Genomic DNA, 15,546 nt, shown 5'->3' with positions numbered 1-15,546 from the left:
TGTAAAGAAAGGCAAAGTCATGATCAATGTAAACCAAAAATAAAATTCTAAGCCCCCTGACCATCTGAATGGACACCTTGTCCCAGCAAGGGCATTCCAAAGCTAACCCGAAAAACTAGTTCAGGCCATGACAGGACAGTGTGGCGGTCAGACAAACCTCATTATTATACCCTCATCTCTGTTGGAATTAATGATAGAACAGACTCTTTAAGTCTGATAAGAAACATCTACAACGTATTCTCTCTGAAGCCTGCTACCTGGAGTCTTTACCTGTACGTTATCTTAACCCAGACATTCCTAAGTCTTTAGATAGTAACTTAACTCTTCCAACCAATTGCCAATCAGAAAATCTTCGAATCCACCGACGACTTGGGAACCCCTGTTTTCAGATGTCCCACCTTTCTGGACCAAACCAATGTACATTTTCTATGTATATGATTGATGTCTCATGCCTCCCTAAAATATAGAAAACCAAGCTGTACCCAGACCACCTTGGGTTCATGTCCTCAGAACCTCCTGAGATTCTGTGTCACAAGCCACTGCATACTCATATTTGTCTCAGAATAAATCTATTCAAGTATTTTACAGAGTTTGACTCTTTTTGTTGACAAAAAACAGCATGGCCCTAAGTTGGTTCCCATTGTTAGGAGGAAATCCAGGAAAAGACCCTTCTCACTGTTGTAACCAGGATTGCTTGAATCCCAGGGGAAAAGAGAAAACTGGATTCAATATCATGTCATTATATTTTCTAAGAGATTAAACATACTTTCCAAACTGTGCATTCATATGTGTCATCTTGCAAAGAGAAAATCAAGACAAACAAGATAAACTCACACAATGGATAATGGAGAGGCCTGGACTTGAATTCCTGTCTAACATAATCCTGTTTCCCCTCTGTCTTTGGCATCCTACCTCCTTCCACATTAAATGCAGACTGAAACAATACTGACTTGAAAGCTCTAAGGGTGTTGTGGTTTGGGAGAGGGGCCGTAGATTTATAACTTGGGATGGAATAAAGAGGAAGAGGGTAAAGATTTCTGTTTCAGCTTTAGATTTCTTCCCTCCGCACATCTTCCTGTGGCCTCTCTCCTTGCAGCTCAGTTTGAGAGGCAGGTGGATTCCAAGTCATCATGTGGGGGAGACTGATGTCTCCAGGAAACAACTGCTTGGGCTTGCAACCTTCTCCTGGTAAGTTTCCAGTGGGAAAGCTCCTCAACATGACAGCCTCACCTTCATCTCTCACTAGCCTATCTCATATCCTGAGGGGTGGGACTCTTGGAGGGCATCCGAGTAGTGATGACCAGAGGGTGACTGAAACCTCGAGGGTCTGTGATTTCATCCCGGGGCCCTGTGATGTGAGTGGTAAGGAACTGATTTAAGCAGCAAGCACTCGTTGTTCCAGGCTCTGCTATCATCTTTAGGCTTCTGGGCCCTCATTTGTGAAATGAAGGAGTGGGATTGGATAAGTTGGAAGACTCTTTTCCACTCTGACTTCCTATAATTCCTTCTTTCATATGTGTTAGATGTTTCCAGTAGAGTAGGTTTTTTTTTTTTCCTTTAACTCTCCTTATTACGAGCGTTAATAACTAAGAATCATCTTGAAAGAAAACTCATTACTATTTTCTATATAATAGTGATATTTTCAATTTATTTTAATACATCTGATTATTCCTATAAAATTATTTGCTCCATCAATTGTATGCCCAGCTTTATATAGAAGCTTTAAAAAAACCCCACAAATATATGGCAAATATTTTTTTAAAGGACACAGAAAATAGTTACACGTTACAACTATTAGCATCGACAAGATATTGCAACAGCACCTTGATCATTAGGAGGCTGAGGCGGGCGGATCACTTGAAGTCAGGAGTTCAAGACCAGCTTGGCCAACATAGTGAAACTCCGTCTCTACTAAAAATACAAAAATGAGCCCGGCATAATGGCACATGCCTGTAATCCCAGCTACTCGGGAGGCTGAGGCAGTAGAATCTCTTGAACCCGGGAGGCAGAGGTTGCAGTGAGCTGAGATCTCGCCACTGCACTCCAGCCTGGGTGACAAAGAGAAACTCTCACTCAAAAAAATAAAATAAAAATAAAAATAAAACAAATAAAAAAAGCCCAATCCCTCTCCCAGCTTTTGAATCTCGCTTTTCAGTTGCCATATTACAACTCAGTTTTCAGAATACAGTATTTCAATTAATTCTCCAGTGCCCATAGGCCACGATCACTTAAAGAATTTCCATTTTATGCATAGCCTGCCTTATGGAGGCATTTTGTCTTTCATGAATTGCTTTTTTTCCTGAAGGCACTTGGAGTAATTAAATCATGTTGTCTACATCCAGGAAAAACAGCACATGGAAACCAATTTGAAGTTATAGAATTCAACAGTAGTAGATTTCATCTGGAAAGGATGGGGCTACCATTCAACGCAAAATTATCTTTATTTCATTTCCCTAGTTTTAAAGATATAAACTCTAGGCTTTGTGTGCTTTCACCGGATTTAAGAGAAAAAGGAACAAGAATTCAATAGAATTTAATATTTTAGAATAATAACAACAGATTTTATAATTTTAATTTAACAAATAAATATTTTACCAGCATATTCTTATCAAGTGCCTATACTTGTTTACCAAAGTTTGCATTTGTTTTTCAAAAGTGAACCATGGTACTTTGAAGAATGTTTTAAACTTCCTATCTCCCTCATGTACATATTTCAAAAAGGGGAGGTGATTGATGGTTGTCAGATTTAGCAAATAAAAGTATAAAACACCAGTTAAATTTGAATGTCAGGCAAAACCAATTTTTTTTTTTTAGTGTAAGTATGTCCCATGCAATATTTGGGCTATACTTACACTAACAACTAATTCATTGCTTACATAAAATTCAAATTTAAATGGATTTTCTGTATCGATGTTATCTGACAACCCTAAATCTCACTATGCTCCAGACAAACAGGTGATTTTAAGTTGCTGCAGAAACTCTCTGATTTCACAATGCTGCAATCTAAAAGTTAATGGGTACTCTAAAAATGGTTGCTCTGAACAATTTTCACTGTTTTCAAATGCTCTCAGAACACTTAGTGCTTTTCCGACTGTCCATTAAAGTCATGCCCAATGCCACAGCTACTTTCAAGCTGAAGGGTCCTTAAAATCTTGAAGTCCAAGGGAGCATGAAGCAGAGCTATTTAAATAAACTTTTCCTGTCCAACTTACAGATGGCTCTTTAGTTTGGAAATGATTAAATTCCCAAGAGTGTGTATTTAGCTTGGGCTGATTTGAAATAACCCTAGAACTTCATTCCCTGGTTGTCTTTTTTCTACTTTTTAAATTTTGGTTTTTGGAGTTAGATTTAATTACTAAGTAGGAAAGAAGTTAACTGGTGATCAAACAGAAGATTCCTAGGTATTAGGAACAGCTGACATCAGAGGAAGGAGCAATTGACTGGAATTAACTAGTATCCAACACAGGAAAACGTCTAAGGCCGAAGATACAAAGGTCCCCAAAGCATATGCATGAATCACTCATTAAAAAAGAAAGATATTTTCTTTTCTCAACAGCAATGAAATGCATTGGCAACCTCCTCTTGTAATTGTATAGTTTCCTGCTGTGCTTTAAAACTGCAGATTCTCTTATTTACCACACGGGGATACTTGAAATTTCATTTTATTTTTCTCCCTAAGATTATTGCCCGTGGGTTTAGTAAGGATAGATGACAACCTCACAAAGTGATTAGGATTGGGGCTTGAACCACTGCAATTAAAACCAGATAGTACCCAGAACTCTAACAACATACAGCCTCTCCAGCACCGTGCAACCCTCACTGCTAAGACCGGGGAAATTCTTTCCACGAATCCTTTCTCTTAATGCCTTAGTGGAATTCTCTAACAGGGATCTGCCCTCCACTCACAAGTGCCTGAGAGAGGTTGAGGGGAGACAAATAAAGTCCTGCCTCATAAGCACCACTGCTCACCCTGCTGGTGTCCGTGTCAGGAGACCTAGAAAGACTTCATGCCTTGGTATTCATATCTGAAGAGTTCTGGAAGACACCACCCCCAAAATTTGCCACTTTGGCATGAAGATTATTTTGAGTTGAAGGCAATCGAGAATCAACAGATGCAAGAATTCTATGCCCTCCCCTTCTCTGCCTAAAAGCAGGGCATACATTTCCCTTAGGGAAGGTGGTGTAAAATTTCCCCCTTTCCTCTACCAGAATGAAGAGAGCAACATTTATCAGTGGAGACAGAGATAAAATTTGCATAAACAAATCCTACTAAAATAACTCTTATTTTCCATTCGTTTCCTCTATATATATGTGTGTGTGTGCATGTGTGTGTATACATATGTATCTCCTAGTCACGTTCCTACAACTTATCCACCCTAGAAGCCCAAATCCTCTTTCTTTTCTCAAGTCACTTATCCACGACTTATCACACATTGCTAAAATAGTGTATAAGCATCTGAATCTATTTCTTTGGGTTTTTCATTTCTTTTCTGTAAGGCTTCTGTGCATGTAAAATTTAAAGTATTAATGCCTTTTTTCCTGTTAATCTGTCTTTTGTCAGTTTAATTTGTAGGCCTAAGTTGCACCACCTAATAGAGGAAATGAAACGTTTTCTCCTTCCCTTACAAGCCTTTCTCACTGGTGTAGCTGTCTATGCCAGTCATGGCACTGGCTTCAATCTACCTTGTTGGCCTCTCCTGCTACCCCTCTCTCTCTCCAAAACTGTACCAGCCAGCCATATTATAACATTTGTTGCTTGTAACAGAATATAAGCCTTTTCTATCTGCATGTCTTGACATAAAAAGTTCCTTTGCCCCAAAACAACCTCTGTCTGTTTTTTGACTGGAAATGACCTTTTCCTCTTTTTGGCCTAGTAGGCTAAATCCCTTCATAGCTCATATCTCCATCACTGAATTCATCATTCTGTTTTTTGCTGTACCTCCTTCTAGATTGCTGTGTGGATTTCCTTTGAAAAGCATCTATTTTTCCATACAGAAAAGTAATAAATGCCTACTGAAAATTCATAAAATGCAGTAAAGATGATAGAAGAAAATTAAATCTCCCTAAGACCATCATTAGGAAATAATTACCAATCATAACCTTTCAGAGTTTCTTTTCCCATGCAAAGTACATGTGAATATTTGTGTGCATGTTTTTACTTTGAAAAATAAGGTCATATTACCTCTATGCCCCATAACTGGCTTTATGACGGAGCTCTATAGGTGTTCTAGTGCCACTACTATTTTTTCTACATCATAATTTTTAGTGGCTGCGAATATTTAGGTATTGGATCTGACTCAACTGGATTGACGTTATTCAGTGAGCACTTAATAGTGATTATCTGCTAAGTTCTGTATTAAGTTGTTAGAATATAAAGAGCAGTAAGAGTGTGCAAAACACAAACCCATGATTACCATACAGACATGTACACATGCAGCATCAAGGAAAAGGTAAACAATTTAACAGAGAAATGGAGGTAGGGGGGATTGGAGATTTTCGTAGCCGACTTCTATGCTCAAGATGGCTATGGAGGGATACACAGTAGGAGCTTGTGAGTGGACACAAAGGGAAAGACTGTTCCAGGGATGAGAAGGAGCAGAAATGGCAGAGATAAGCAGGAAGAAATAAGTGAATGAAATCATGGACACTAAACAACCTATTATGTTTCCCTCACCACTACTGACATTATTTGTCATAAAATGTATTGCTCTTTAAAGAATATGAGCTCTGGTTGTTTTGAAGTTGAAATGATAAGTAGTCATAAAACCCACTCCAAATCAAACACTACGCATCATCTTGGTGGCTTAGCTTTTTGAATCATGCTAAGTTCTCATCAACGTCACATGCTAATAGGCAAGACTGGAGACCCAGGACAAGCAGCTGGAAAGACAAAAACACAACCCAGAGTACTTCTGCACAATGCCGCCCCTCTATGTTTTGGAGAGTTCATCATCTTAAACAATACTTCCTTTCTTTCCATAAAAATTCAGACATACAATAACCATAATTAAGTAACCTGCTTTCCCTCAACCCAATCAGCTCCGCTCTAATCACCATTTTCTTATTTTGAAAGAATATCATTATTTCACAGCTGCTTTATTTTTAATTAGAAGATGGATGTGATTTCACATCTGAGTTGGATATACTTCTGTTTGACATTAAGGGTGATGGTGAGGGGGTGTGATGATGGCAGTGGGCAGAGATGGAATGGAACATCAAATGCATTCACTGAAATTGTTGAACGTTTCCCTCTGTGTGTGTGACAAACATAAACATCTGGTACTTATCGATGGCATGTAGACTATTTTACAGAACTTTATCAAACTCCTTTTGAGTTCTAGTGGCCGCTGTCTTTTTCTTTTCGTTTCTTTCTTTTTTTTTTTTTTTTTTTTGAGACAGAGTCTCACTCTGTCGCCTGGCCAGAGTGCAATGGCAAGATCTCAGCTAACTGCAACCTCCACCTCCCGGGTTCAAGCGATTCTCCTGCCTCAGCCTCCAGAGTAGTTGGGATTGTAGGCCCCCACCATCGTGCCCATCTAATTTCTGTATTTTTTTTTTTTTAGGAGAGACAGGGTTTCACCACGCTGGCCAGGCTGGTCTTGAACTCCTGACCTCAAGTGATCCGCCTGCCTTGGCCTCCCAAAGTGCTGGGATTATAGGCATGAGCCACTGCACCCAGCTGGTGGCCACTTTTTAAGTTACAATACATAGCGCCGTCTGCAGAAGTGACCCAACACAATATGGGTATGAAATTCTAACACTGGTGGTGGAAAGTCTACCCACATCTTACTTTCACACTGTGCTCCACCCACAGTGAGAAGACCTTGTTAGCAGATAAAGAAGAGAAAATCCCAAGCCTTTCCTTTTGGGTGGTGAGAAATGCGTGACTAGAAGAAAACAGGTTTCCTCACCACTTCTAGGGGTGAAGGGGTGATGTTGTAGCAGTTCCTGGGTGGCGAATCCCCACCTCCCCACGGCATTGGGTTCTACCATGCTCCCAATTTACTCTTTGTTGTAAGATATCTACAGGAACCATCCACATGCACCATATGGCCATGGTATTGTCTTAATAATGACAGGAAACACATTCCCCAGACAAAGAGAAGCAAGGAGAAGCACACATTTTACCAGGAATCACTTGAGGACAAAGCAGCATGTGTAGTAAATCATGTAGCAAGTCTTTGCAAACTGCTGGTTAAACACCAGCACGCAGCCTTCCAGCCATGAAATGAATATCACTGCTTTCTATAATAATACATAACCAACCAATATTGGTAATGTCATAACGTGGAAAGCCTCATTTCTAAAATGAAAATCTGTCTTTCTCAATAAAATACTGCCCATTGAGCTAGCATTGGCAAGGGAGCATTTACCAGTTTTTAACACTCCCAAGGCAGGTCAACACAAGGGCCTGAAAAAATAGAGGACAAAGAGCTGAGGTCTGATTAAAAACAGGAAAATATTTTTTGAGGGGGAGACTGTCGGATTTCTTTGAGGCATCTCTGATGACTCAAAGAGCTGTTTAATTCATCACTTGACACTACAAGCTAAAGAAAATATTTTTAAGCAATTGTCTCATTTCCTTAGATAAAACACATGTTTTTTGACAGAGCCTGGGCCTGTGAACATCAGTGCTATTCTAGGCTCTGTGGGCTTAACTCACAGTACCTGACCATTGTGCTCATTAACTTAGGATCCTGGACTTCTTACTGTTACGAATCTGAATGCAGTCGCTTTAGAGTTAGTGACATAACTCCCTATCTCTTTCTGTGTTTTGTCCCTATGGTGGTATTACCTAGAAAAAATCCTGATGGCTAAGGCTAAAATTACCATTAATAACCAGAAATTCATGGTGCAACCTCTACATGTTAGGTATTTTATGAAGGGTTAAATTCATATACAGTGTCTCTTTCAATTCTTACAACAATCATACAAGGGGCGTTTTATGGACAAAGAAACAGAGGAACAAAGTGATACGTACCTTTCTCAGAGTCACATAACTTACCAGTGTTTGACCCAGGACTTATACCCCAGATGAGACTGGTGGCCCATGTATGAGCCGCTACACCTATGCTATTCCCCAATTCATATTTTATAACCATAATGATTGGAAAGATAGTTTATAATTTCTCAGTAATAATAATTAAATCCAACAGCTTTTCTTTTTGGAGATTCACTATTTTATATAATTATAAGGAATATGAAATAATCTCCGATTGTGTTGACTATCAGTTGAACGTTAGCACTTGCTACTGAAAAGTAAAACTTTGCAAATAATTTATTCACGCTGTCGAAAAACAAAATGCTAGCAATGAATCATTTTGAGCAAAGGATAACAATGAAACACTTTAAAATTCGGGGAAAGAATAAAAATACCCAAGTAGAAGAACAGTGCAAGCTAGGAAAAATCTCATGAATTTTCTTTTAGTCTTCATTGCCTGAATGAATCCCTTTTTCCATAGTTAAATTAAAGGAGAGCATTTTCCTGCATGGAAATAAACAAAACCTTTGCTCATAGTAAAACAGTCCCAAGTGAATGAACTGATGAATTTTCCTACCAGAAGACTTGATCCAGCCAGTTAGAATAATATGAGATAAGGCTGCAACAGAACAGAGGCAGTGGAAGGGCTGGCTTCCCTGACTGCCACTGCAGTCACAGCAAAAGAACAACAAGAAAATGAGTAAGAAAAATGAAGTCCCCACACAAGGGCTGGCCTCCATCTCTTTTGGCAGATGAAAGGATATAGTGCTTACATGGGCTCTGGTATGTCTGGATTTATGGCACATTCTCCCACTCTCATGTGCATTTTTCTTTTTGCATAAATCAGGAGCAACTAATTAAAAAAGAAATATTTAATTCTGACATGTTCTTTGAACTGGAGTCCCATCTGGTTCTGTTTGAATAATAAAATCTGCTGTAGTTGTTAAAATTGGCAAGTAGCATTGTCCAAAAGAAACAAAAGGGACTCAATGCAGCAGGTTAATACTCCAGCATTTCAACCAGAGACACTGCCAGAATCCAGCTACCCAAATCGCTCCAATCTGGAAACCATAAAGATCAAATGTGAAGGTGAAGAATGCCATTTTTGGGTGGAGTCACTACCACTGCTCTACATTTTCTTAGTGTGATGGAAACAGCATCAGGCTCTGAAAGACCTTTGTTTGAGAGTGATGCATGGAACTGTGGCAAGCCACTAGAGAACGCTCAGCTTATTTTATGAAACACATTTAAGACAAATACAAGAAGCCAGTCTTCATGCATTTGACGCAAAACCTGAGGGCTTTTTTCCTCTTCCACATTATCTGGAGCAGATATAACTGTATTCACCAAAACCAGACAAATATTCCATTTATATTCCTCTCTTACTTGATAAACCTGTACAAATCTGGACACCAGGACACAATACATTCTGATAACAAAGAGGGAGAAAATGAAATGGTGCTGGGGTTTCTATACACTCCGAAATACAAGTAATCAACATCTAATGCAATTTGAAACTCTTATGCAGAGTCAAAGAGAATGGCTGATTACATCTCTATGCTTTAGAAAGGATTGTTTTACATTTTTAAGACATACACCAACCTGTGAAACCTTTTCTTCGTTAAAATAAAGTATTTTCCTTCAATGGCATGTTAACTTGCAGATGAATACCTGGGAAACCTTTAACAGCTTGGTCAAAAAGATGACATTTTAATGTCCCCTCCTCCCCTTCCTACAAAGAGACTTAGGAGTTCTTGCCAGGCAGTAAAAGACTCAGGGACTTAATACTTTTAATTAACATTTTTTGAATGCTTATTTGTAAGTTACATTTAATTTAAACCTGAGCCTAATCCTTTGATTTGGAAAGAGGACATGCTGTCAGAATAGACCAAATGTAATCCCTAATAATTTGGCTAAGATTTTAACTTAAAAACTTTCTGATAGAAATTGCCTAACTGAAATTTCTTAACAGAGAAAAAACAAGCATGCTACAGTTTTAAAACAATGATAATCAGTCTCAAATATGTATACATGGGATGAGAATCTTCCAGTCAAGAACCTCATAGGAGAATCAGAGCATGTGCTTTTGCTAGATTGGTTTACTTAATAAAGAGTTAGCGAGCATGTACTACATAGAAGGCATGGGCGAGTATCGTGCTCTCCTGATACAACTCTTGATTCCATCTGATTGTTTATGTGTAATATCCATGAAAGCTAGGAAAGTATTCTTCTAGCAGAAGACTGAGAGGGTAGGAATTGCATGGGTTAGGTAGGCAAGAGAAACGTTTGGGTTCAGTGCTGCTGATCTCGTTGACTGCAAGGATATAGCTCTAGATATCCTGTAAGATTAAGTAGAGTGTGTATACAGGTCTCTCGCTCCTAATATTTGTCAGCCCTAAAACAAAGAGAGTAACAGTAATAGAAGAATGAGTTAATGGCTGGTTTGGATTACAGCCACTTTGAGACTTGGTAGCAGAATCGGTGATCTCTGCACATAATTCAGTAGGACTGTATTATGTTGATAAAGTATTGCTGACGATTATTGTTTTTGTTACTATTAAAAACTTCTCTGGGGCAACCATGATGTGTCAGGTATTGTACTAAGTGCTACCTTCCTGTCCCTCATCTTACATTTTCTCAATTGTCCCTCAGACAGGTTTTATAGATAATGAAGCGAGACATAGCGCAATTAGACCTTTTTTTTTCTTTTTTTACACTCCTGGTCTTTCTGAGCAATTATAACCTCTGCTTGGAGTCTAGCAACTGATAAACTATGGAGCTCAGAGTGTCTGCTCACACAGCTGCATCCCAAAGCCCAATCATGAAGCTTCACACATCGTAGCCACTCAAACTAAAAGTGTGAAATTACAGTAAACTGAAGGATGCCAAGTATCCTGATAAAAGCATTTAGTCCATTAAATCCAACACGCATTTACTGTATGCCAGGATCTGGGAGCACACAAGCCTATATGGCAGTAATGATGTTATGAGACTGAAAGTAAAAAGTGTCAGCCTAGTTACAAGTGGGCATTATCAGATTCAGAAGAAGGGAAAATTACTTGTGGAAGAGGCTAGAAAGGGCTTGATGGAAAACAGGTCGTTTGAACCATTCAAAGTGGACCTCATAGGATTGGGGGTTGGACGTTTGTCGGGGGAAGCAGAAGCGGCCAGAGTTGATGAACTAATGGCAGAAGAAAAACAAAAATAAAAAGTAAAAAATAAAAAAATAAAAAAATCCCACCCAATTGCTTACATTTGAAAATATTTGCTATGAATATTTTCCTTCCTTTTTTTGGGATGGAGTCTGGCTCTGTTGCCCAGGCTGGAGTGCAGTGGTGGATCTCAGGTCACTGCAACCTCCACCTCCTAGGTTCAAATGATTACAGTTGCTGGGACTACAGGGGTGTGCTACCATGCCCAGCTAATTTTTGTATTTTTAATGGAGATGGGGTTGTGTCCTGTTGACTAGGTAGGTCTCCAGACCTCAAGTGATCTACTCACTTTGGCCTCCCAAAGTGCTGGGACTACAGGCATGAGCCACCATGCCTGGCCCAATGAATATTTTCCTTCTATCTAGTATCTCATGGCAAAATTCCTTTGGAGAGCAAAGATAAGTGTCCTCCCCCACTGCACACACACGCACACACACACACAAATACGCACGTGTACGCACATGCGCACACACACATTTTGCACAGGCCTTTGTGTAGTCCAGGAGTCTAGGCTGTGAAGTGTTTGGCTAATGACAGAAGGGCAATGAAATCTTCTTTGTAGGTATGCTTGAAGTTCATGATCATGCACTACACTGTTGAGGTAATTCTGCTAAAATGTGCGGTTTCACTGCCTCTGGGAGTCCAAGCATTCCTGGGAATGAGACAAAACCTCAATCTGCATGAGTCAGCAAGACTTCTCTCTTGAGTCTAGCAGCACACACTGCAGCTCCTACCCTCTGTAGATGTCTACATTTAAAATAAAACCTGTCAGTGAAATGGCAGAGCAACTGCGCATGCTTTCTTTAGAGATTCACGCTTCTGTTGAAATCACACTGTTCTCGCCTTAAACATTTAAGGAGAAGTTCATGAGCTCAGAGCATGATCTTCTAATGATGGGCAGTTGTGTTTCTAATATCCAGCCCAATGTGGAGAGAACTTGATGTGTGGCGATTATTCATTCACAATACAAGTAAGTGCTAGGTGCTTGGATGAAAGGGAGTGAAGGTGGTAAGATTCCTGCCCTCTAGACAGTGAAGGAAAAAGTCAAGTAAACAGTAAATCACAATACACAATTAAAATGAATCAATGCATTCTGGCACAACAGAGAGAAAACTGGGGTGATGCAGGCAGCATATGGTGGAAAACAGCACAGATCCCAGAAATAGTTTTATAGCTTTGACCTGCAGGAGTGACCTGGATAATGTTAAGCAAGTTAGTTAGTCCATTCAAGTCTTAGTTTCCTCTTCTCTCGAACAGAAATGCCAATGCTTACCTCATTTAGTCATTCTGCACGGCTAATACGAAGATCACGATGATGCATATATACACATATTAACCATAAGAATGTGACCTAATTTTTTTTACCTAGTCTTTTGGGTAATTGGAGTGGGTGCCTACATGTGTTTGTGTGCATGTGGGTGGGTGGGTGAGTGTGCATAGTTTTGCTGGTAGTACCTAGATTATAATTCCTTTGAAGGAGACAGAGAGTCTCTTTCACTTTAGGCCAGGCACGGTGGCTCATGCCTATAATCCCAGCACTTTGGGAGGCTGAGGCAGGTGGATCACTTGAGCTCAGGAGTTCAAGACCAGCCTGGGGCCGGGCGCGGTGGCTCAAGCCTGTAATCCCAGCACTTTGGGAGGCTGAGATGGGCGGATCACGAGGTCAGGAGATCGAGACCATCCTGGCTAACACAGTGAAACCCTGTCTCTACTTAAAAAATACAAAAAACTAGCCGGACGAGGTGGCAGGCGCCTGTAGTCCCAGCTACTTGGGAGGCTGAGGCAGGAGAATGGTGTGAACCCGGGAGGCGGAGTTTGCAGTGAGCCGAGATCCGGACACTGCACTCCAGCCTGGGCGACAGAGCGAGACTCAGCCTCAAAAAAAAAAAAAAAAAAAAAAAAAGACCAGCCTGGGCAACATGGCGAGACCCTGTCTCTACAGAATATAAGAAATTTAGCCAGGTGTGGTGGCATGCTCCTGTAGCCCAGCTACTTGGGAGGCTGAGGAGAGGATCACTTGAGCCCAGGAGGTCGATGCTGCGGTGAGCTGCAATCGTGCCACTGCACTCCAGCCTGGGCAACAGAGGAAGACCCTGTCTCAAAAAAAAAAAAAAAAAGAAAAGAAAAAAGGTGTCTTCTTCACTTCAAATTCACCTATTTTCACATATAGTGGCTAATTCTTAACAGATGCTCAATAAATGTTTGTTGAATTTAAATTCGATGTTATGTAAGTCTGGCATTGCCAGCAAGATCTGAAACTCCTTTCCTCCAAACTGCCTGTCATTAAAGTCAATGTTAAGGTGTCTGAGCAACTGACTTGCACCCTTAAACTAGGAATGTGGCTACTCTTATCTTAGCATTTCTAACTGCAAATATTATAATGAATCATAAACTTTCTAGTACTTTGAAGAGTCCACTTAAAATTAGAGTCTGCTGACTGATGAGTTTCACTGGCTAGGTCCACACCGTGTGAAGTATTACCTTTTTATTTATTTCTCAAATGACCTCTCCCTAACTTAATAGTGGTTCTCTTCCAGGAGTTAACCCCAAAGGCATCAGGGATTAAACACAATTTTCACTATATCTATTATGCTCTCAAGTACCTCACTCAAACCTCTTCTCAACCATCTTATTTTAGAGTTAAGGTTATTTGCAAGCATGACGTCTGCAGGATGTTTATGTATCAGATGTTTATCTACCTGGTATCTCAGACTTCTCCCATACCCTTCCTGTATTTTTGAAAATATAACAACATCAGAAATTGACTGCATCACTAGAGTGACGGCATCACCATGGTTTTACCGAATTAACATATGATCTTTTATAAGTTGTTGGAATTGTAGCTTTCTGTGGCTAGGAAATGAATATAGACTTCAGATCTTTTGCAATCTTTGTGTTTCTTTGTCTCATGGTCTTTGAGAAGCAGCCTCACAAGAAAAAAAAAAAAGCCTCATGGAAGAAGTCTTGGAGGTGGCTGTGCAATGAGGCAAGGATGTCTGACACGTTTCCAAGGTGCAGTTATTCACACACACACACACACACACACCTCTCCAGGCTTTCAGCAGTTTAAAGAAATTTTCAAACCTAAAATACCAGGAAAGTATTAAATAGCATGTACAGGTACGGTGTATTTTGATTTTTAAAGTGGTTATACTGTGCTACCCATAAAGTTTTATCTGCACTATTGGGGTGATTTCTAAGTGACTCAAGATAAACACACACTTTTACTCAAACAGCATCTGTCTATTCCAGCACAAACAAATGCCTTGTTGATTATTGGTTTTGCAGTTAATCACGCCTTTAATTTTTCTACCTTCCCCTTTAAACTTGGTTTCAAAAACAAACACAAGGATGAATTTCTGGAAACTAAAGACTTGCAGATGAGGGTGATGGTCTAAATCAGTCTTTTGGCCTGTAAAGTTTGACAGCATCTTTTTACACCAATTTTCCATGTATTTCCCGGTGATCTAGGTGGGCCTCTCCTGGTAATGAGAGTTTCCTGTGCTGATGGAGAACTTGGAAGTGCAGGTGTCCAAAGAAACTCTCCTTGGCATTAAAAATCCTGCAAGGAGCTGATGGGATTACTGAGATTAAAGTTAGCCGCCAGCCTAAGGTTATAACGAATGCTACCCTGGAGACAAGAACGAAGAGAAAGAACAGGCTGCCTAGGTACAGCTGGTTGTCAGAAATTGTGGGTAAACAGTTAGTCTCTGAAGGAATGCCAATCATTCCTGAGAACAGACGAAATGAACTTCTCAATTTAATATTTGGTCAACTGCATTTCCCTGTTGGAAGCTTACCATTCAGCCAGGAACTGTATACGCTGATTTGTTTTTGAAGCTCACATTAAGGGGATGGGGAAAGCTTTGCAAAAATGAATTTTCAAAGAACGACCCTACAAGAAAATCATGTGTAATTAGAATTCACAGCAGATGTTTGGAACTGAGCAAAGGCCAGCCTAGGGCAGCAGAAAGGCAGTCAAAATACAAATGCCATGCATGGAGGTAGAAAATGAAAATGAGGAAGGAAAAAAAGTTACCCAGTTGTCTGTGGTTTCTGTGCTCCTCCTGGGAGAAAGGGTCAAAGCATAGCATTATTCTGTGCTCTGAAGACATGTACTCCCTTTGCCATCCAAATACTGTCAGTTGAGAGAACTCAAATCCTTTTCATATTCCAGAAAAAAGAATCTATCAATACTAATTTCGTGCATTTCAGCCAGGGTCACACAACGGAAAAGATGCATCTGTACAACAACTTTCAAACCATAGGAGGACAAACACAGATGTCACACTAACTACATCATGTTAATCCTCTCCTAGCACTGCCTGAAATCCTTAAGGTAGTGGAAGCTGT

The 15,546-nt window shown here is 40.0% G+C and overlaps 1 protein-coding gene across 6 annotated transcripts in view; it reads right to left on the bottom strand.

Annotated features, from left to right (window-relative positions):
- Positions 1 to 15,546, bottom strand: part of NRP1 (neuropilin 1) — a 157,785-nt gene that overhangs the window by 49,149 nt on the left and 93,090 nt on the right. The window lies entirely within an intron of this gene.

Source organism: Trachypithecus francoisi, unplaced genomic scaffold (genome assembly GCF_009764315.1).
Source record: "Trachypithecus francoisi isolate TF-2019V2 unplaced genomic scaffold, Tfra_2.0 Lachesis_group9, whole genome shotgun sequence".
NCBI classification, from domain to species: Eukaryota; Metazoa; Chordata; class Mammalia; order Primates; family Cercopithecidae; genus Trachypithecus; species Trachypithecus francoisi.
Note: the sequence above shows the minus strand (reverse complement) of the source record. Positions and strands in the feature narration are given on the sequence as shown.